We start from the raw sequence: 23,579 nt of genomic DNA, 5'->3' as shown, positions 1-23,579 counted from the left end.
GATTGCCTATGTACCAGTTCAGAAAGAGCCAAAAGACATCCTTTCACGGAGCAAACGACTACATTTATGCAAAGAAGAGTTGTCCAGTTTACAATAATATAATTCATTCCTTTCTTTTTTTAATTACTATATTGAGTCATGTGCAGGCTGAAAGGGTGGCTTTTCTGCTTGTTTTTGAAGGATCAGGAGGGCTTGGGGACAGGTGTTAAGGGGAGGCTTCAGCGAAGGCTCTCTGTACTTGGGATTGGGTGTTAATCAATTATCTGTGACCTTTGGTGGGAAACTTTTCTTGATGGTTTTGTTTTGACGTGATGATTCTGGCTGCCTAGTCTGAAGCAAAGTCGAAGAGACTGTGGAACGGTCCAAACTTGAGCTGTGAGCACGGGCACTGGTTTCGTGCACATGGGCAAAAGACTGGTGAGATCTGACGACTAAGGCTGGGGCCTCCGAGACCTGGAAGGAGTTGAAGCTGAGGACAAATCGTGTATCGGGAGGCACAAGAGCAGTTCCACATCCTCATCCTGTTCCTTCTGGAGAAGGCATCACGGTTCCTTTTGTCTCAACGTTTCTTCCTGCGCCCAGATTTCTCACAGACGTCTCAAAAGAGAAGCAGTCGAGGACTTTGGGTTTGGCTTTGGGCCCCCTTCCTCCCTCATTTCCGGCCTCCCAGCTCGCAGGCTCCTCGTCCTCCGCGCCTGCCATTGCTTTCTGTTGCCGTAGCTCCACCCGGCACGGGCCTCGGCGGCCCACCTCGCCTGGGGACAGCTGCAGACTCCGCTGCAGGTGTCCTTCCTGCCCACAGTCTGACTGTGGGCCCAGCTTCTCGGGTTGCCCTGAGCACCCGCACCCCCAGACCGGCCCCGTGGTTTTCCCAGTGACTGCCTCTGACTCATCCCCTTGTCCCTCTTCCTTCTTTAGGAACGCACTGGCCGGTCCCTCCCGTCTTTCCCCGCAGGGTCCCACCACCTCCTGTCCAGTCTGTTCATCACCATGTGCGTCGGCTCAGAGAAGGCAGCCAGCCATTGGGAGAGGTCCTTCACAGGCTGGGGGGAGGGGGGAGCGGAGGCGGGACTTCACAGGGAGCTGTTATCATTCTAGGTGGTACTGGGATAGCAACTATGGATGTGAGAGGACATTCCGTTAGCTGTTCGTGAGTTTTCTCCTTACCAAAGTGAGTCACCACCTCATTTTAAAATCTTCAAATAAAAACAAGGCCATGTTTACATAATGAGGTTAATCAAGGACCTACCACTTCTGTAAGACATAGTTAATATAAAAAAGTAATGAAAAAAAAGGCCAGTTACATGAGAAATAAGTCATTTTGACGTATTTGTAATTTAATAAGATTTGTTATTCAAAGAGAGGGTTGCGTTATCCTTTTTTTTTTTTTTTTTATCCTTTTTAAAGCCTGTTGTTTTGAATGATGTGGGGCTGCTTTTGAGAACATTCACTGGAGAGAAATGAACTCAGTGCTTGTCTGTTTTGACAAGGTACTTCTTACCAAATAGGAACCCCTTGACCCTGACCTCAGATTGTAATTTTGATTGTGGGTAGAACACGCGTTTCCTCTGAGCTTTGCCAGGCCCTGTTGCTTCTCATTTTTTAAATTTTTGCTGCAGAGGTAAGAGAGAGTTGACTGCTGGCTTCTTTGGACAGATGGAGGTCTAATGGATATGAAGTTGGGGAATTCCTGATCCTCTGCCAAATTAATATTTATAAGCATTGTGTTGGTCTCAGTCTGTGGCAACTAATGTGATTTGGCAGCTGGAAACTTGAATGTATGCTCTTTATGGAATGGGTATTGACTTTATTGATGCCTGGCAAATGCATAGCCAAGATGAGTGATGTTTATTTGCTTCTGTAATCCCAAGGGCTCAAGGTACTTGACACATTTTTGATAGCCCTCCAGTGCCTGGCTCTGAAATACTGCAAACCCCTGGGCAAGATGCTGAATTCTCAGGAGCATTGCCTGTCAGCTGGTGAACGTATGCAGGATCCAGTTCTCAGTCGTACCAGAAATATTTCTGTGGGCGTCCCTCCTGTCTGAATTCCAGGATCAGATGGTGATTGTGCGGGCTGTATACCCCCCTCACTCCTCTCATGCAGGGCTTTTCAGCAGTTGTGAATGTGTGAGTAGCCAACCTATATAACTGAAATGAAAAGCACTTGTGAGGATCAAATTGTCTTCTATTTATGAGACAATCTTTCATTTTCAATAAATATTTGTTGGGGGCTTGCTAAATGTTAAACTTGTTCTAGGTGCTGGGAACCCAGCAGCATTTAAATAAAATAGGCAAGATTCCCTCCCTCATGGAGCTTACAGTTTTGTCATGAAGGCAAATAATAAACAATTAAATTAATGAATGAGACTTCAAATAGTGGTAGCTATAAGGAAATGAAAAAGCCTAATTAGTTAGAGAGTTACTAAGGGGTTAGGGAGCTTAGCGGACATCGTAAATTATTATGGTGGGGAAGGGCTATCTTAGAAAGGGGCATCTGACCTTAGATCTGAATGACAAGAAGGAGCCATCTATGGGAAGATGAGGCATGAAGGGGCTTTCAAGGCATGAAGGGGCAAGTGCAAAGGCCATGAGGCGGAAATGAATTTGGCAAGTTCAGAGAACAGAAAGAAGGCATAGGACGCTACTTCTTCATGACTGAGGGGAGGAGTAGTAGAAGGTAACATTTGAAGATTTGAAAAGGATCATATCATTCAAGGTCTTATGGATTATAAGGAGGTTAGGTTGTAGTCTCAGGCCATGGGGGAAACCATTAGAGAGTTTTAAGCAGGGGAGTGAGATGATCTGATAAATAGTGCTGCCTACTACCCGACTTTGCATTTATAGTCCATAGTCTTTCCTTTTTGTATCCTGACTTTTTAATATATAACATTCTAGAGGTTTTATAAATATTTTATATTATATATGTTTGGTAAAAATGGAGTAGATCATCCTTAGTTTTATAACTTAATTCATTCACATATCTATAGATCTGGAATAACTTTCCTTGTCAGTAATTATACTTCAGCCTATCATATATAAATGAGAGATCATAGCTAATGTAATTAACCTCTGTCAATTGAACTAGTAAATGTTATGGTCTTTCTTTTTACTGGTTATAAAAGTAATGCTTGTTTCTTGTTATATTTTTTGTTTTTGATTTTTTGTTTCTTGCTATATTTTTAAGTACAGAATTAGATAAAATAAAAAATTGTACCTCTTTCTAATTTTATCTTATGTAATCCGAGTGCCCTTATAATTTACAATTTGGAGAGAATAAATACATAGTTAACATGCGTACGTAAAGTATGGTTTTGACCTCAATAAGAAAATGTTATTTTATATGTTATTAGAAAGGGTGTCCTTTAATTAAGAGATTCATGCTCTTTTTTTTAAGATTTTATTTATTTATTTGAGAGAGAGAGAGGGGAGGGGCAGAGGGAGAGGGAGAAGCAGACTCCCTGCTGAGTGTGGAGCCTGTGGGGCTCGATCCCACAACCCCAAGATCACGACCAGAGCCGAAGTCAGATGCTCAAGCGATTGAATCACCCAGGCACCCCAAGAGAAACATGCTCTTAATGAAATCATTTTGGGTTTTCTTTTTCTTTCTGATGTCTATACCCTTCTAATTCTTAAATCAGTAATGGCACACAGGACAGCAATAGCATGTAGTAGGATGCATGCTAGATTGAGAGTCAGGAGACCTGAATTTCATTCCACTCTGCTTCTAACCAACTGTGTATGCTTGGGGAGACTGGGGCTCCTAGTCTAGGCCCCGATCTAGTGCTTTTTCCCCTGCACCATGTGGAATTCTCCCCCTGCGCTTGTCACTACCCTTGTTGCACTGATGTGCTTTCCAACTTAAGCTAAAAAGACCTGGTCTTTGAGTTTTCAGAAATTTGATACAAAAATGTGATATACAATAGTTTGATTTTGAGTAATATACATTTCTTATTAGTATAGTTACATGTTAACTTCTGAATTTCTTTGTTTTTACCTGTGTTCTTTAAGAATACATACATAAAAGCAAAGAAGCTGGATATTCTCCTTGACCCAAGGAGAGCGTGTTTATCGATGTGGCGCATGACCAGATAGGATGATTCTGAATGGACACAGCATGTGGATCTAGTAGTCCCCCTGTATCCTTGGGGGATGCATTCCAAGATCCCCAGCAGATGCCTGAAACCAGGGATAATACTGAACCCTATTTATATTATGCCCCGCTCGTTTTTTTAATTCCAAGAGGTTTTTTTTTTTTTTTTTTTAAGATTTTATTTATTTATTTGACAGAGAGAGACACAGTGAGAGAGGGAACACAAGCAGGGGGAGGTTTTTTTTAGTTTCTGAATGTTTCTTTATTATAGCCTCCTTTTCCCATTTCATTTATGAGCTGTCTTTTCTTTATGTCTCTGAGGATAATAACTATAGTGGTTTTAAAAATTTTTTCTTTAGGGGCTCCTGGGTGGCTCAGTCGGTTGGGCATCTGCCTTCGGCTCAGGTCATGATCCCAGGGTCCTGGGATCGAGCCCCACATTGGGCTCTCTGCTCAGCTGGGAGCCTGCTTCTCCCTCCCCCTCTGTGATTCCCCCTGCTTGTGCTTTCTCTCTCTCTGTCAAGTAAATAAATAAAAATCTTTAAAAAAATTTTTTTTCTTTCATGTCCTTGTCTTTTCCTTTTATGCTCTGAATTGTCCTTATTGCCTCTGAGTTCATTACCCCCCCCACTCCTGAATCGTCCATGCCAGCTCTTATATTAGAGGCTTTTAGCTGGTGATCTTTGGTTGTCTATTCATTTAGGAATGAGACACTAGGAAGCTGATTAGGAGGGGAGGACTTGTGAATTGTCAGCTGCATTGTGATGAGCAGTTTTGTTGGATTTAGTTCCTGCATCTCCCAAGTGACAATGCCTTTTTTCTCAGTGTGGTCAGTTCCTCCAAGAATATATCTTTGTCTTTTGCCTGGAGGTTAGAAGACTGGCTGCTAGTCAAATGGGGCCAGGGTGTTTTACCATTCAGCATGATTTTTATTTAATCCTCTTGCGTTCATGTGGTGCCCCCCCATTCTAGCTCTATCTGCTGTCTCCAGTAACATAGTGTGCAGCGTTTCCACAGAATAAAATCTAGTTTTTTTTCCAGAGAGGGGATGGCTAATGGTCTAGGGGGCAAGAAGTTTTAAAGACTTTCCATTAATGCTCCATTTTTTTTCTTTAAATTTTTTTATTGTTATGTTAATCACCATACATGACATCATTAGTTTTGGATGTAGTGTTCCATGATTCGTTGTTTGTGCATAACACCCAATGCTCCACGCAGAACGTGCCCTCTTTAATACCCATCACCAGGCTAACCCATCCCCCCACCCTCCTCCCCTCTAGAAACCTCAGTTTGTTTTTCAGAGTCCATCGTGCTCTATTTTTAACCCCATCCCATACTCACTGCCTTTAGAAACCTCTGTTCCTTCATTCCCGACACTTACTGGGATTCTGCAGTTGGCTTACTTCTTACTGTATTCCTTCCATGTTGGATCAACTTCCAGTTCCCTGTGTGCTACGTTGTATACCGTCTGTCTGTTCACTTCCAGCTTCCCAAATGTGGCTTGCATCTTTTACCTGCTGTCCCTTTCTCTCCTGTGCCCTTTATCTTTGTGGCTTCTTTCTTTTTTATTTCTTCATGATTAGTGGTGTTTTAGGAGAGAGTAGATATAAGCATGCATGTTCAATATGCTATATTAAATTGGAAGCTGAATGTACCACAACTTATCCAACTGATTGAAAACTTATTCCAGTGTGTTTGCAGTTCTAACTAATGCTGATGTGCCCTTATACAAACATATCTGCGCGTATTGGGGGAGCGTTGCTGTATGACATGCCTAAACTAGAGTTCAGTTAAACTTTTGATAGAGACTGCCTACTATGACTCAAAAAAATTGAATCAACAAATACTATTAACAGTGTGAGATTGAACACATGTTTTTATTCATGAACCATCTCTATGTCCTCCTTGATCCTTGACTGACAGACTTCTTTGTTGGATGGAAAACATTCTACTTAATAATTTTGGCAGACTTTCATAGTAGAGAAGTGAAAATTTCAATACTAAACATTACTGTATTGTAGTTCGTTCTTCAAGAAAAAAATCATATCGTGTGGGTGGTTAGTTACCCACAGGAATGGAACCAATATGATTACTTGGGTTTTCTTTATTTCTACTATGTTCTTGTGGCTCATAGTACTTCAGTCTCATAGGCTTCCAGAATTTTAAGCACTAAGGGAACTGATGATTGATGTGGTAATCGTCTGCTTTGACAAAATTGCTTTAGTGAGAACCCTTCATTTGTCTGTTTCACGTTATAAATTCATTCTCCCGATTCTTCTACTTCTGACGTGGCTGCTGGCCCATCTGATTATATGAGTGTTTGTGCAAAAGGAGATAACAATGTGTTTGTTTAGGCCTGTAGAACATGGGTAGTATAAGTATGTGGGATGGAGAGCCAACTGAGGAATTTGGAAGAAATTGAGAATTGGGAAGAACCACAGATGGGGGGTTTGACATCTTTGGGTTTGCATCCTGCCTCAGCCACAAATTCCTGCATGATCTTGGAAAATCATCTAGGTTCTGAGCCATGAAGAACAATGATTACGAAAACTAGATATGATTTTTGGGTGCAAGTGACAGAAATCAAATGCAACATGACCAAAAACAAAAAATGAATTCATCGGTATACTTAACAGAGAACCCCAGGGTCAGAGTTTAGACATAGCCGAATTCAAATGTTTACACAATTTCAGAAATATGTATTTCTCTCTCACTCCTTCTCTTTCCTGGGTTGACTTCATTTTAGGTGGGGGTCCCTCCAAGTAGAGATAAAAACAGCTACCAGCAAACTCTATAGATCCATTCTGGGACTTGGGAACCCTGTGTAAAGAAAGCACTCTTTCCCAGTTGTTTCAGCAAATGGCCCATGGCTGACTTTCTAGTCGAGCTTGGCTCACAAGTCTCTGGATAAATCAGTATCTCCAATTGGCCAGGCCTCTCCAAGAGCATGTAGGTTCCCAAGGCATGTGAACTGAGAATGGATAGGATGCCCAAGGAGATCTGCTGTTGCCCAGAGGAAGGGCCATGGGTGCTGGGCAGAAAGAGAAGCAAGAGCTGACCATTACCCTTCTCTGTTTTTCTCACTAGAGGGTTGGAGGCTGAAATATAGTAATATTTTCAATTATAAGCTCCATAGTGCTATATAACCAATGTAAGGTATTCTTTTTATTCCATTTTATGGATACTCAACTATAACTAAGTAGTACAGATTAACCCACACAAATTATTTATAGTTAATTTTTGCAAGTTCTTTTAGGTCTGGTTGGGTTGTCCTCATGCTTGTTCCTAAACTGGTCTCGTCTCAGGCCATATGAGCTGAAAGATAACTTCAAGGGAAGGTCAATAATAACCTTTAGTGGATAGTCTGTGTACATTTATCATCATCTATATAGAGTCTTGTTTAAAATGCCTTGGTCAATGAAATAATGGTCATGACAGATTATTCTGTCTTGGTATATAACAGTTATAGCCAATGAAGATACACACAGTTTTTAAAACAGTGAAATTGATCTTTTGTTTGCTCATAAGTATGACACCAGAAACAAAAGAAGCCAGTGGGAAGACATGGTTATCATGTTAGCACAAAATGTGACAGCATCGTCCAAATAGTCCCTTTTTCTCTTGGTAAGCCATTTTGATATTATCCATGAATTGGTTTAAACTTTTCTTGAATCTGTTTATACTTAAATTGGTATGGCCTCTGGAGATGAGTTCCGTAACTTTTTTGTAGGTCCTATCAATATGCCTCATTTTGTGTAGATGGTATCTGGAATGAGCACTACTTACAGAATGTAATAAAGGTGCAACTTTATTTTTCATCTCCTATTTTGCTTTAGAACTTGTTCAGTGAGGAATGGCCCTCTGCCATCTCTGAATGAAAACCTGGACAGGTACCATGGCTCTCCATTCATTCTTGGGTTATGGGTGGTCCCTTGGTCACCCCAAGTCACAAACACAGTCTTGATTCAGAAATTAGAATAGCTAACTCGTGCAAATAATAAGAACATAGAATTTAATTTAATGCCAATCCTCACCTTCTCCCCCAGGCAGGGCCACTAAAAAGTTGGCTGTTTGGAGTGGGAGAAGGGGGCATGATTCTTTCCCCTTTGCCAGCCTAATGTTTCTTCCTTACTAGGTTGTTGTAATTTTTTTTTTTTTTTTAGCTCCTCTAGAGCCTGACTCAAGTAGAAGAGGGGATTAGGAGAACAGGGCACAATCTTACACTTGTCACTCTTTATCTGATGGGTGATGTATGTTTGTTTGTTTTTGGTTCTTGTTTTTTGTTTTTTGGGTTTTGTTGTTGTTGTTGTTGTTGTTGTTTCATTGGTTGGTTGGTGTTTTGCTCAACCCTTCTAGGCCAATACCTGTGAGGCATGTAGTGCTTCTCTTCTGGCTGGTTGCAACCTCCTTGGCTCCTGGTTCTCCAGCAGTTATGGACCTTTGGTTTTAGAGAAGCACCCCACCCCCACCCCAGCAGGAAGCCCACCTGGGCAGGACTGTAATGGCTCCAGACAGCTCTTTCCTCAGCAGGGTCCGTGCCTGACCCAGGGGAAACTCTGCTGCACTTGTTGAGTCATCTTGAGAGAGGGGGGAGTGCCACTCTCCTTTGTGCCAAGGTCAAAGCCGAGTGTCAGCCACTCTTCTGATTCCCTGGGCTTGGAGTCAGATCCCCCTCCATTGTGTTTCAAATGCAGAGTCCCAAGTAGGCCCCCCAATGGTTTCACTGACATCTTACTTTTCCTAAGCTTGAGGCAGGGTGGGGGCATCCCCCCATCTCTAAAAAAAAAAGTTGTCTTTTTAAAAAAATCCTCTTTTTGATTTCCACTCTCTCATCTCTTTTGTATTTTCAAAGCTGGGTAAGGAGCCCAAGAGCTGTGCAATGAGAATTTGGGGGGGGGGGGTAAATTCTGGAGATAGTCATCTAGCCTGTCACAGTAGAATTTCACATTTATTTTACTGGATGTTTCAGATGAGACTTCAACATTAACATACTTGTGGTATGATTAAAAAAAATATATTTGGTCTTTTTCCTGGCCCCTGGCACAGCACTCTTAAAACTCTTGGAATTTCCTGAGTGATAGGAGAATGTCTTTTGTTCTTCATAAGGGACCCCTTTCGAGCATACCTGAGTTTGTGCTAATGAGGTAGCTTAGGGTGGGGCGTCTGGTATCCTCAGGATGGGTCTGGTCACTAGAATATCATGTGATTTGGACTTTCAGCCCTACTCACTGATATCCTGGGAAGGGAGAGAAGTGGGCTGGAGATTAGACTCTAAAACAACTCTTTAACAAGATTTGGAGAGCTTCCAGGTTGTTGAACACATTCACATGCATGCACCTGCCAGGAAGGTGGATCACCCCAACTCCATAGACAGAAGCTCACAACTCAGGACCCTTCTGGACATTGCCCTAAATACCTTTCTATCTGGTGGTTCATCCGTATCCTTTGTAATAAACCAGTAAACATAAATAAAGTGTTTTCCTGAGTTCCGTGAGCCGTTCTAGCAAGTTATCAAACCTGAGGAGGGGGTCGGGGGAACCCCAGTTTCTAGCTGATCGGTCAGGAGTACAGGTGACCCAGAACTTGAGATGGCATCTGGAGTGGGGGCAGTCTTGCAGACTATGCCCTTTAACTTGTGGGATCTGATGCTGACTCTGGGTTGATAGTGTCAGAATTGAAATGTGGACCTGCCATTGTGGAGGATTGTTGGAGAGTTTGAGAATCAGAGAATATTGTCTCATGTATAAGCCACTGCAATCTCTTTTGGACTTCAGGAATTGCCAGCAGGTTCTGAGATATGTTGAAGTCCAGATTCATCATACCTACTCATCATGATTTTGTAATATTCGAGCCCATCAACCTTTGATTTCTTTGCCTGTTGAAGAAGAGTCCTATTTTTAAATTCCTCTTCCTATGAAGACCCTTCATGTCTTGAGACACTGTAGTCATCTACCTCTGACCCTTCTGAAATTGTTGTCTTTTTCTTGGTTTTCAGATGAACAGAGCTGTAGCATTATGGATGCTGATGTTTGATAAAGGGGAATTATATTTTTTAGTTTGTTCCTATTTCCCCTTGATGATGACCAGCAATTATATTGACTCTCTTGATCATAGGAGCGCATTGAACTGAACCTTTCTAGTCAACAATAACTTTTACACCAATGACTAGTCAACAATTATTTTTACACCTTTTTTTCATCATTTCTGAAATAATAAACCTTATTATATGCTCACCTGTTTACATACATGTAATCCAATGTTGACTCAAAAGGAAATATATATCTGAATGATTAATATCATTTTCCTCTTAAAAGCAGCCACAGTAGGAATTTTTAAGGTCAACCTATCACTGTTCACAATATTTTGGAGCCTCGTTTTTTGAAACTACTTTAAACCATTAGGATATTCTTTTGAATATCATCCACAGTGGCTATTCACTCTAAGAAAGTGACTGTGATTTTTGGGAACACCAAACATTCACTGGGAGCCACGTCTGGAGTGTGATATTGATGATCACATTGAGCAGTACTGTTTTGGTCAAAATAGTGTGTCTGTAAAAGGATGGGCCTGGTTTCTTTATTTAAATGAAAACAATACCAAGATTAATTTTAAGGGTTTTTTTGACAACGGTAATGCCTCTGATATTAATATGCCCACATTTTCTAGAGATGACTATTTAAAAGTAAAAAGCACAATCATTCTTTCTTTCCTCATGAAAGACTCCTTCTGTGAGGCTGTACAGTATCCATGCTGACGGGGATGAAAGCCGCACCCTAGTCACTTTTCTGACATGTCCATTTTCATTTTGACTCTTGTCACATCAGAGCTTCTACTTATCCTGATACTGTGCAGAATAATCTCAACCAGACCTTGCTGTCTCTGGGTAAGGCCTGTATCTTGGTTCCCCGTGAGCTCTCTGGGTCCTAGGCCGTAACCTTCCTCCTTATTTCTTTTATAAGAGGGAGGTGGTCCTTTGGGAGTCCATACTGCTCAGAGAAGAAGCATCTCTGGATTTCTAAGGCATCTGGTGGGAAACTGTCACTCTGGTCGGTTGGTTGGTACTCCTATCTGAGGCATATGCATTACAGTGACCAAATTAATTAAAACTAGATTATTTTATTTTATTATTTTTAAAGATATTTATTTATTTATTTATTTATTTATTTATTTATTTATTTATTTGACAGACAGAGAGAGTGCACAAGGAGGGGGAGTGGCAGAGGGAGAAGCAGGCTCCCCGAGGAGCAGAGAGCCCGATGTGGGGCTCGATCCCAAGGCCCCAGGATCATGACCAGAGCGGAAGGCGGCCACCTTACTGACTGAGCCACCCAGGTGTCCCAAAGCTAGATTATTTTAAAACTTCACTGAACCTGTCCCACAGTCTATCAGTTTGAGGGAGAGAGGGTTTCACTGCTAAGCTCTTATTAGCACTTCCATAGGCACAGAATCAATTCGGGAAGGAAAGTGAAATTCTGCTAACCAAAATCATGGTACCATGATGCCGAGCTCCACCAACAATGAAGAGCAGGTACCCAGATCCTCTTCTGAAAGACCACCACGTATGTGAGTCCCTGACCACAGTGCCTGGCCCGTAGATCAATGCTCACAAAACAGTAGTTGTTGCTATTATGATGATATTCATCTACAGAATTAAAATGTTGAGTTGTCTTTTTCTGCCCCACCGTTCTGGACATTTCCTTTAAATACCCAATTAGTCAAATGTTATTTCCCCTTAGAGAAGCCTGGTTGCCTTGCCTAGGACGGCCATGCTCGTTAGGAGGAATCTGACCCTTTGTACAGATCGCACAGAGCCTATGGCCTCCTTCCCAGCCAGCCGTGAAGGGGGTCCGTGGTGGCCCCCACCAGCTGTCCGAAGCACTGCCCACTGCCAGTAAAAGAGTCGGCACATCACCCCGTTCTTCCAGATTTCATCCTTGAGTGCCTTTTGCCCTGCAGGGGTCGATTCGCTACCAGCAAGCACACACATCTCTTCTGGAACACTGTGTATTTACTGTTTTCTGACCTAGGACCTTTGACCTACCAACTGCAAAAGTAACTTTTCCTCAGAGTCACATTATCCATATGAGAAGCAAAGCTGAGGAAAAGAGAGATAAGGGATCAAGGAGGCCTCTGTTTCCGTAACACTCATTTCCTTTTCTCTCTGTTTTTAGACTTGTTTCTACCTACGTCATGTCACAGTCACATAATTTACATATGTAAATCACAAATTGCATTTGACTCTGGCTTTGACAATTTTTCTTCCCCAGAAATGATTTTTCTTTTGAATCCTGAGCCTCCTTCTTTGACTGAGGTGAGGGGATGCCCATTTCTCAGTCTTTGTGGACTTTTTATTTTTTCATATATAGAAGGAAACCGTATGGGGCTCTTACATGCAACCCCAGACACTCCTCGTTGCCAGGCCGTGAGGGGCTGCCCACCAGCCCTGCAAGACACGCATCATCCATCTTTGGAGACCCAAACAGCTCCTTAAGAACTCTTTCAGCTGATGGCCACAAATGCTAGAGATTTCAGCCTCTGCTCTGGTTTACTTAATAAAATGACTCCAAGCTTTTGAATTTTCTGGGTGTTTTCTTTATTTTTTTTATCTTTCTCTCTGTTCTTTATTTCTTTTTGTCTAGGTCATCTCTATTGCTCCTAGACCCATAGCAATGATCTCACCCTTGGTTACAGATCTGTCTGTGATACCATCCCCCCCGCCCTGCACTGTGACTACTGCTTATCATTGGTGGGCCTGAAACCCATAGCTTGTTCATGTAGAATGCACGGTAAAAATACACTGGCCTTTGGAATGTGGACTTCAGCCAATCATCAGCCTTTTTTTGCTGTTCGTAATTGGCTGTGTTTTTAAGAAATGAGAAGTCCAATAAATTGAATTTATATTATTTGACACTCAATTCTCAGTGAGAAATATTGGTTTAACACATGAGTGATTAAGTAGACACAAAGCTATAATTTTCAATCTTATAGATGATTGTTTTGTTGAAATCAAAATGTTTATTTTCTCTGTTCAGATTATTCTTGTTCCAAGATTCTAAAACTATCCAGTATAACTCAAGCCTTTATTTATTCTTATCCTGAAGACGTTAATTCCTTTTCCCCTTGCCCCCAGTGAGGACAATTTTGTCATAGTCAGCATTCTCTCAAAAAGTTTGTCAGGGGTGCCTGGGTGGCTCAGTTATTAAGCGTCTGCCTTCGGCTCAGGTCATGGTCCCAGGGTCCTGGGATCGAGCCCCACATCGGGCTCCCTGCTCCACGGGAAGCCTGCTTCTCCCTCTCCCACTCCCCCTGCTTGTGTTCCCTCTCTTGCTATGTCTCTCTCTGTCAAATAAATAAATAAAATCTTAAAAAGTTTATCAAAGAAGAGGGAATGATATTCTCATGTGAACCTAAAATGCCATATGAATGTCACATTCTCATTCCACCCAGTACAACTGTCCTAAGGTGGACTTTTTCATTCCCTGTTACTTACCCATAAAATATTACAACACTTTCTAAGAGGAAAACAAACTTGAAAATTGTAGTAAAAGACCATGCTGGAATAAATATCTTTATTTTACGCGCACACACACACACACACACACACACACACACACGCTGTACCACACATATATGAAGAAAAAACAATAAAAACTAAATCCTGTCAATTGAATCTTTCTTTAGACAACCTTAAAATATGATTAGAAAGGTTTTCTTTCCATAGGTAGATTTCTTGTTTTCGCCCTGTTAGGAAGAAAAGACATGAGGGGTGGCCTTTAATTCATGTGTGAGGAGTGGTCCCAAAGCAAAGCCTCCTCAAAATCTTGACAAGTTGGAATAAAGACAGCAAGCATGACAAATATATTCAATGTGAAATGTCACCTCTGTCAACTACATAAGAAAGCCTGTATAAACTGATGGAAAATGGAAAAAAACCGCAAGTCCACACTTAGTTGCAAGTCTGTAAAAATGATTTTATTACTTTTTATAAGAATTCTTGAATCCTCCAAGAAATTCAGAAAAGAGCATTCATAATCCTACTTTCTTCACACAACTGCCTTCTATTTTTGTGCATTGCTTTCTCATCTTGTCTTTATGCATATGTATTTTCTGTAGTTGCACTCATAGCGCATACATTTTGTGTTCTGATTGTGAGTTAGCCCAGCATCAGTGTGGATTTGGTGCCGCTACAGTCCTCATGACCATCCCTGGGAAGGGTTTTGTTGGAATCCATGGCTGGGATGTGCCATCCGTGTATCTCTTAGGAAAAGTCATCAAAAGGGAAGAGAATGTGGATACAGATATTCGGTGCACAGATAATTGCCTGCAAAGAATTTCGGTGTGCATTTCAGTGTGCACTGCAAAGAAGTGAAAATTGGTTTAAATGGTCAAAAACCATGGTATTTCTTGGAAGTTTTCTTTGTCATTTTCTCTGCCACTCTCTGCCCATTATTGACCTCTTTTGTATTGTCTCTAGATCATAAGAAAAAGTTGACATAGCAATATAAAGTCATTGGGTGTCTCCTGGCCTTTTTTCCCTTTGGTTGCTCTAGGAAGAGAAATATGGGTGCTTTCGTCTATGATGAAGATATTCATTTATTAATAATTTGATAATCGTGTCACTGTTTGAACTAGTAGCTGGCATAAGTTTAACTTAGGTAAGCATGTTTTTGAGTGTGGACTGTGTTAATACAAGAATCTTTAAATAGGAGGGAGGTGCTTTTACATATACTTTGCCCTTTACTCCTCATGAAAGCCCTATTAGAGAGGAACTATGAGCTCAGATGTCCACGGCAGGAGTCTGGGATTCAGAAAGCTAGGCCGTGAGTCAAGGTCATTCATCCAGTGGTTGTCTGAGCTGAGTTTCCAAGCCAGACATGTCTGAGCCACCGCAAGTGCACTGTTGTGTGTGCTTAACAATGTGATGCAGTGTTCATACTTGTGGCAGGTTTTTTTTAAAGATTTTTATTTATTCATTTGTCAGAGAGAAAGGGAGCCCAAGCAGGGGGAACAGCAGGCAGAGGGAGAAGCAGGCTCCCCACTGAGCAAGGAGCCCGACATGGGGCTTGGTCCCAGGACCCTGGGATCATGACCTGAGCCAAAGACAGATGCTTAACTGACTGAGCCACCCAGGCACCCCTCTTTTTTCTTTTAAAATTTTTTTTCTAGCTGGGTTATGTTACTATTTACAACAGCATCATGGCTTAAGGGCCTCTTGTTTTTTTTTTTAATACTTTATTTATTTATTTGACAGAGACACAGTGAGAGAGGGAATAGAAGCAGCGTGAGAGGGAGAGGGAGAAGCAGGCTTCCTGCTGAGCAAGGAGCCCGATGTGGGGCCCGATGTGGGGCCCGATGTGGGGCCCGATCCCAGGACCCCGGGATCATGACCTGAGCCGAAGGCAGATGCTTAAAGGCTGAGCCACCCAGGCGCCCCTTAAGGGCCTCTTGTAAGCCTCCTTCTCAGAGAATTCCCCTCTCAGAACATTTTTCATACCCAGCCTCCGAACATACATACTGCTCCAGCGTGAAGTCCCTGGACAGGGAAATGTGATGTCTTCTTTTGCAGTTTATAAAGTTTTACCTGATATAACTGTTACTCTCCCATGCTACCTCGATATAAAAAATTATAATAATCATAGAATATTGAAATCTTAAATTCTTCACCCCTCTCCTAATGTTCACAGAGGCAGTCTATAACAACGAGAGTGATAATAGCTAACATTTATTTGAATGCTTGTGCTGTGGGGAGATCCTATGCTTCGTGATATAATATGGATTACCTCACTTCATTTTCCAGATAACTCCACAAGGCAGGAATGGGGATTTGAAAAGATCAATAAAAAACACTCATCTTTTCCCTAAGTTCAAAACCAATGTAGAGGCAGAAACAGGTATCCAACCAATGAAGATCAAAATGCCACCTTCGGTGCTTATGATACTGAGAATTGGGGAATGAGGCTTAGGACTACCAGCCAAGGAGGATTGCAATACTCTCCCCATAAAAAATACAGATTTACCTAATCACAATCCCTGCCACCCCCAAACAACCACAGGCTGACTTGCAAGGGCACCTGCCCCTATTTCATCTGTAGCATGGAAGACCTGAGAAGGATGAGCCCTCTCTACTAACAGGCAGATCCCAAGTTGGTGGGGGAGGGGGGTAACACAAGGAAGAGAAGGGCTGAACTGACCAAAAGTGCAGCCATATCTGTTTCTCCCAAAGTCACAAATCAGATAACCGCTTTCCTCCTATGGAGAAGCGTCAGCGAGGAGGGCAAGGAAGGCCAGCGGTGCCACATCTACCAAGGTGCCCGACACATGGAATCAATGCAAAGGAGGTCTTTGTCTCCAGGTGGAGGTATTGTCCACGGGTCTGTCCTGCAGATAAGGGAACCGAGGCACTGAGACACTCAATAAGAGCTTGCAGTTTGTGAGTAGCAGAGAAGTCTAAACAGGGTCACTGTCAGGGACGGATGGAGCTGGGCCCGCTGTGGCAGGCTCTGACTCGGGTCAGGTACAAGACAAAGGGAAATTAAAGCGGGAAAGCGGATATGAGAGGCACACGAGCGGAAGTGGTAAGAGTTGGCCTCGCTTGTTATGAGACCTGGGGAATTATCAAGGGGACTCAAGAGTGTTCTAGTATGCCTAGTTGGAAATGCTAAAAGCATTACACACACACACACACACACACACACACACACACACACACACACACACACACACACACACACACACACACACACACATTTTGTTTCCAGGGGAGAAGAGCCTGTGCTTTTTTTTGGACATGTGAGTTTGAGGCACCTTGTAGGCTCTTGGAAACTTGAGGAAGGTTGGCAGCAGAAATACAGGTGTTGGCATTGTCCCTTTAAAAGTGATTGCTGCCTGAAATTAAGGGAGCACTAAAGCAAGAGCAGCAAAAGAGGAGGTCAGTGTCACAACTGAGTTTTGTATTTGAAATAAGCCAAAAGATTTGAGTTGGTAACCCTCTTGTGATTTGATCTTGTTCAAAGGCAAGCCCACAATGGCTCAGGAATTGACCTCATCTTTCAACCATAGCCCTGGTGCATGACACAAGCTTGCAGCCCACCTTGGTGTGCAGGATGCTTCCATCTGTCCCTCTATGTCCACTGTCCATCCATTTCTCCCCTGGGAGACTGACATGCAGGAGCTGCAGCTCCTGGGTCCCCCTTGGGTCCAGCCACCGAGAGGACTCAGAAGGCGTCAGGAGTGCGAGGCTGGTGTATTTATTTCCTTGGCTCTTTTACTGTCTGATCCTTGTGGCCTGACTGCTTTCCTTTGCCCAAGATTTTCTACGGTTAACTTTATAGAAGGTTCCAATAGTTGCTCTCTCCCTCTGCCCTTCAGGCCCAGAGGTGGTAATATCTTCCACTGTTCCTAGCCCCAGGGGACTCTACTGACCTTTGTTAGAGTTTATGAACACAGCTCACATCTTTATAAATGCCTTTGTTGAGGTCTCCCCAACTTCCTGGCCCCTACTAGGATAAATAATACACCTAATAAACCAGAAGGAATTTATGTTCTCTAAGGCACTAGCCCTACCCTTAATAAACAGAGGGGAGCTTCTAATCTGTGGGGTCTCTGACCTGGAAAGAGACGAGAGAATTAGTACAGGGTGTGCAAATCCACAGTACATGCAACACCGCCCATGAACAGAATAACATCTTACTCAGTTGTCAGGCTTTGTCAAATGTTTGTAAGTGCCTTAGGGTTTTATAAAATAAAATAAAATGTATTTGAAAATACCATGAAATTCATTTTAACAGATGTCTTTAAATATTTTTTTTCAAAAGATTTTATTTATCTCTCAGAGAGAGAGATCACGAGCAGGGGGAGCTGCAGGCAGAAGGAGAAGGAGGTTCCTTGCTGAGCAGGGACCCGGATGCGGGACTCGATCCCAGGACCCTGGGATCATGACCTGAGCGGAAGGCAGACACTTAACTGACTGAGCCACCCAGGCGCCCCTTTATATATTTTCTTAATCAACAAATAACACTAAAAACATAACTGTTGCCATGTTTGGCTAAGGAAATATTTTATTTTATTTATTTACTTTTAGGAAATATTTTAAAATGTATAGAGTGAACTCACACTTGAAAAAGTTGGTTGAACACTACTTCCAAAGCTTTTGTTGTGAAAGTTCACCAGCCTTTTCTCTGGGTCCCAAACTAGGAGGGAGTGGAATGACTGGTTCAGTTCTAACTATTTCTATCAGGATGGAGACAAAGACGACCGCCCACATCTTGAAAGAATTTTTGTATAATCATTTCTAAGTTTTTCATTTCCAGAAAGAAATTCCGGTTCTCGGTCTTGCACTAAAGAGTACACCACATTCTCAGCCTTGGCAACACCTTGTCCTTTGTGTGACCTACCGTGGCTCAAGCGGTGAGCAGAGTCTACAGAATGCAAAAATAAACATCTCTAAGGGCCTGTGGAATTTGATGGCTTGTGCAGTGTGGGGCAGACAGTGGGCCGAGTGCCAGGCTCTGTAGGTGAGCCCTCCAGCAACCCGCATGCATTTTTAGCCACTCTCTTGGTCACCAGAAAGGCCAAGCCATGATTAGAAGCTTGGGATTTTCAGCCCCGCGTCCCCCTCCCTTTTTCTGAGAGAGGGGAGGCGCTGAAAATGGAGTTAATAACTGATCACGTTTATGTGAGGAAGCCTCCATAAAATCTCAGTCGTGTGGGGCTCGGGGAGCTTCCAGGTTGGTGTACACGTGGAGGTGTGAGGAAAGTGTCATCCCTGGATAGGGCACGGAAGTCCTGTGGCCCTGCTCACATACCTTGCCCTACATGTCTCTGGCATCTAGATGTTCATCTGTATCTTTTATCATAGCCTTTTAGCGTAAACTGGTAAACAGGAGTAAGTGTTTCCCTGAGTTCTGTGAGCCGTTCTAGCAAATTAGTGGAACCCAAGGAAGAGGTCATTGGCACTGCTGAACTATTGTTTGTTGGTCAGAAGCTCAGATGATATCCTTGGCATGTGACTGCTGTCTGAAGGTGGGGGGTGAGGGACGGTCTTCTGGGACTGAGCCCTTAAACTGTGGGATCTGACACTTTCTCTGGGTAGAAGTCAGAATTGAGTTGAATTCTTGGACACCCTGCTGGTGCTCAAGAATGGCTTCTTGGTGTGCGGGGGACTAGAAGTGTCAGACGTGAAGTGTTTTGTGTGAGCAGTAAAGGAGACTCACGGGAGAGAAACACATAGTAGGGAAGAACTGGATTTTCCCTACACAGGAAGGAAAAATCTGAGTTTTTCCTTTACATTGGCAGTGAAGTTATGTTTGCAGGTTTGGCCTGGTCTGGGGGCAGGGCCCGACCATGCTGTTATACTCCGTGAGATATATTCACTTAAGACTCTGTTACCCAGATGCTGGGAAAGCTGGTTAATCTGGTTTGAGAGTGGATAAAAAGAACAAAGAACGGATGGGTAATTTCTTGCCCCCATCCCTCAAGCTCCCCGTACCCCTTCCCCATGTGATTTGAGAAAACGTCCAGAACTCGAGAATTGGGGATGTTCATTCCCTAAATGTCTAGTGAGTGCCTGTTCTCTTCCAGGCCGTGTCTGAGGCACTGAAGCATCAAGGGTCCCCCACTCTTAGGGAGCTCACACTCCAGGCAGATCTGAGTTCTGCCTGCGCTGGCTTTCAAACACCGGTTCTCCACAACGCTGCATAACTCGAGGGGTTAACTTCTAGCTAAGTCAGAAATATCTGACTGGTTGCCTCTCCCATTCCAACAACATAGCGGTAGCCGTGATTACAGAGTGTGGAAAATGTTGTGGTATAGACAGCCAGCACTGTTCTTCAATAAAAGGCTCTCTGTGAATGAACAGAAAGATTCTGTGTGATGCATCTCAAGCCCCAAGCTTCTCTCTGCAGCCAAGAGGCCTCTGATAGAACATATTCTGACCTAATAATTCCATACGCTGTAAGAGTGCAAAATTAGAATTCAAGACTTCTGCAAGCCCACAGAGTTAGACACAAGAATTTATTCACTGAGCCACACCAGCTTTATACCAGACACTGTTCCAGGCGCAGGCATCACTGACTGCATGTTATACTTTTTATCAGAGAGGGCTACAGCCCAGGCCTGTCGCTTCTTCTACGTGCACTTCCAAAGAGGAGAGACAAGAGCTCCATCACTGCAGAGGACGGTAATTGGGGGCAAGCTCCTGGTTTTGAATTGCACCGTCAACAAACTATTAGACGCAGAAGTAAGCATTTTTCTGATGTTGCCTAGAATCAGCAGCTCTGCGGGGTAGCAGCTGGGCAGGGAGGGAAAGAAGGTGCTTTCTATTCTCTGCATCTTACGTGAATCACAGGTTGTACCCTTTTCTCCCTCTCTGTAGACCAAATACCAGATAAATTGCTCTGCTGTTTATTCTAGGTCCTATGTAAAGTATTCCTGTCCCCCAAGTCTCACACCCAGTGTAGGAACTTGGGCAGCTTCATTACTGGAAGTCAGTGTTTCAGTTTAGTGCTCAAAGGTGCCCGACAGACACCCCCAAAATTTCTGGGTGAAGTCAGTAGTTAGTTATTCCCCTTTTACCAGGATCCGTGGGAGGACTAAGCAGAGAGAAGCAGAAAGGAGAGGGGGGAAAAGCAAATCACTAGTTTTTCTTTACTAAGAGCAATATTATTTTTCATAGCACACATGTAATACCATTGAGCAACAAAAATAAATAAATCCATATGCAGTAGAAGGCATCCCTAAGACCCAGAGACTCCAAATGGAAAAAATAGCTGGCTCCCTGGGCCAGAGACTGTGCAAACCCAAGCCGCCAGAGGAGTTTCTTTAACTTCCCTCCACACTGGATCCTTTTCAGATCGTGAGTTCGCCCCAGGCTACAAGTCTGTAAGAACACCACTCCGCTGCTCTGAAGGCTGTGCAGAAAAGTGTTGGAATCCTCCTAGCAGACTTGGAAGATGGCCCTGTGGCGCACATGGTGTCCTCTGTGATTCCCAGCCATTGAAAATATCAATCAACTTGGATAGATTCGATATCTTCCATGGAATGAACATGGTATCTCTCTCGCTCTCTCTCTTAGGCATTTATAAATTTCTCTTAGCACTGTCTTGTAGTTTTTAGTGGAAAAGTAATGCAAATATTAGGCTAAGTTTATTCCTGGGCATTTCATGGTTTGGGATGCTACCATAAAGTGGTATTTTTAAATTTTAATATGTAATCGCTTGCCACTAATATATAGAAATACATTTGATGGCTACACAAGAAAAAATAACAAATTCCAGTTTATCAAAATTAATAGCTTCTGCTCTTCAGAACATACCACTAAGAAATGAATGGGCAAGCCACAGAATGGGAGAAAATATTTGTAATACATATGTCTACAAAGGACTTGTATTGACAACATACAATGAATTTTTATATCTCAATAAAAAGACAACCCCCCCAAAATGTGCATGATATTTGAATAGACAAAAGAAGATGTATGAATAGTTAATAAGTATATGAAAAAGATGGTGAACATTCTTAGTCATCAGGGAAACACAAATTAAAACTACAATGAAAATCCATTACACACTGGAGCAACTGGACTTCTAATATATTACTCATAATATTGTGTAGCCATTTTGAAAAATAGTCTGGGAGTTTCTTCTAAAGTTAAATATATCCTTACAATATGACTCAGCAGTTTCATTCCTACATATTTACTCAAGAGAATGAAAACAGGTGTCCACGTAAAGAAACGTATATGGATTGTCACAGAAGCTTTGTTCATAATGGTCTGAAACTGGAAACGACCCTAATGTCCATCAACAGATGAATACATAAATAAATTGCAGTATATCCATAATACAGATTACTATTCAGCAATAAAAAGGAATCTACAGATACACACAACATCCTAGATGAATCTTAAAACATTACCATGAGTGAAAGAATCTGGAAACAAAATGGTCCATATTGTGTGATTCCATTTTTATGGAATTCTTGGCTGACAAAACTAATCTATATTGGATAGAAAGCAAACCAGTGGTAGCGTGGTGCTGAGGTTGGTGGAGATTGACTGCAAAGGAGGATGAGGGAGTATTTGGGGTGAGGAAAATATTCTCTATTTTGGTTGTGGTGGTTGCGGTTATGTGAGTGTATACATTGTCAAAAGTCATCAAAACATAAACTTAAAAAATGGGTGTGTATAAATTATATCTCAATTTTGAAAAGTTTCCAACAGTCTTTGCCAGTTTAAAGTGCTTGCTTTCATCTTAGCTCAGTCGTTTTGGATCAATATTTAGTTAAATCCAAGGTTAATCTCTAAGTAAGTGTTGTTTCTCCTTTCTGTGGTGTTTATCCCTCTGTCTCCTTTTGCCTGTCTGGCTTAGGAGCGAACTCATGTGTCCTCATAGTAATGGTGGATGAGGTGGTTGCCATGTAGGTCCCTGAGTTCTCATTGGCCTAAGCAGAGCTTTCCTCAGTATTGGTGTCTAGGCATTCTGCGGGTGACACTCATCTTGCTGGTCTCCAGGTATTGGCTTCTGTCCTCACTGTGTCCTGTAGAAGCCTACCCAGAGAGGAAGGGCGAAAGGTTTTTTAAAAGGAAGAATGATGAGCTGCCTAGGTTTTTCAGGGCTGCACTTCCGATTCTCTTAAGTCTTGACCAGGGGTAGATAAGTGGTATGGTGAAGAATTAGGGAACTACTTTCCCTTTGTGCGGTAGAAACTTCCCCTTCAGCACAAGCCTATGATTCCTTATTTATGGATGAATTTATTATGGATGGGACTGGTCTTCTTGTTTCTTACAGCAATAAACTTCTTGGCTTAGCCTTAATAAGAGAAGGGGGCCATGAGAGAAAACCAGCTTGCCAACAAAAGGTAATAAATACCTCAAGAGATATTCCAAAAATACTATCTAGAGTATAGGAATATTTTAGAAATGCCTCAAAAATGAGAGAGACTGGCAAATTTCATGATTCTTAAGTAAAAACAAAGAATAGAACCATCAGTTTACTGAGAAGTGCCTGGTTGACCAGGTAACTCACACATGAGGGAAGAGATACCTAATAATCAGTCACCTGGTTTGAAGGATAAACAGTAATTCAACTCCCTGGTTTTGGAGATTAGGAAATGGTAGGAGAGAGGAAGTGATTTGCACAGGGTCATACAACTACGTTGTGTCACTTAGACCCAATGGTCTTAATTCTCGCCCTTGATATCTTTCTCCCACATACCTTTATCTGTTTTGTGGCTGCAAAGCAATTTATAAAGAAGGGTACAGCTAAAGGTTAAGGCACTGGAAGTAAAAGGGAATGGAGGGAGGAAAGAGCAAGAAAGATAGTGTTGGGAGCCCTAACAAAACAAGCGGTTCCGAGACCACTGTCAACTTTTCTGTAGCAGCACACTGACTGTAAGAGGTACGTAAGTCTTCTCCTGACAGAAGAGATCACTTCAGAAAACTTTACCGAGGACAACATGAAGGAGTTGCCCCACAAATGCAGTGCTTTCCT

At 42.4% G+C, this 23,579-nt stretch overlaps 1 protein-coding gene across 12 annotated transcripts in view; it reads left to right on the top strand.

Annotated features, from left to right (window-relative positions):
• Nucleotides 1-23,579, top strand: part of SLC16A12 (solute carrier family 16 member 12) — a 74,756-nt gene that overhangs the window by 21,041 nt on the left and 30,136 nt on the right. For 3 of the 12 annotated variants that reach the window (XM_027596690.2, XM_027596677.2, XM_027596679.2), the window contains exons 3-5: nt 18,402-18,498; nt 20,187-20,329; nt 20,942-21,138. The exons of 5 other annotated variants lie outside the window; for them this stretch is intronic. The gene's annotated coding sequence lies outside the window, so the exon portion shown is untranslated. The remainder of the gene's footprint in view (nt 1-18,401; nt 18,499-20,186; nt 20,330-20,941; nt 21,139-23,579) is intronic. 4 more of the 12 variants (XM_027596682.1, XM_027596678.1, XM_027596685.1 and 1 more) reach the window with 2 other exon arrangements.

The sequence above is a fragment of the Zalophus californianus genome, chromosome 15 (assembly GCF_009762305.2).
Source record: "Zalophus californianus isolate mZalCal1 chromosome 15, mZalCal1.pri.v2, whole genome shotgun sequence".
Taxonomy (NCBI): Eukaryota; Metazoa; Chordata; class Mammalia; order Carnivora; family Otariidae; genus Zalophus; species Zalophus californianus.
Note: the sequence above shows the minus strand (reverse complement) of the source record. Positions and strands in the feature narration are given on the sequence as shown.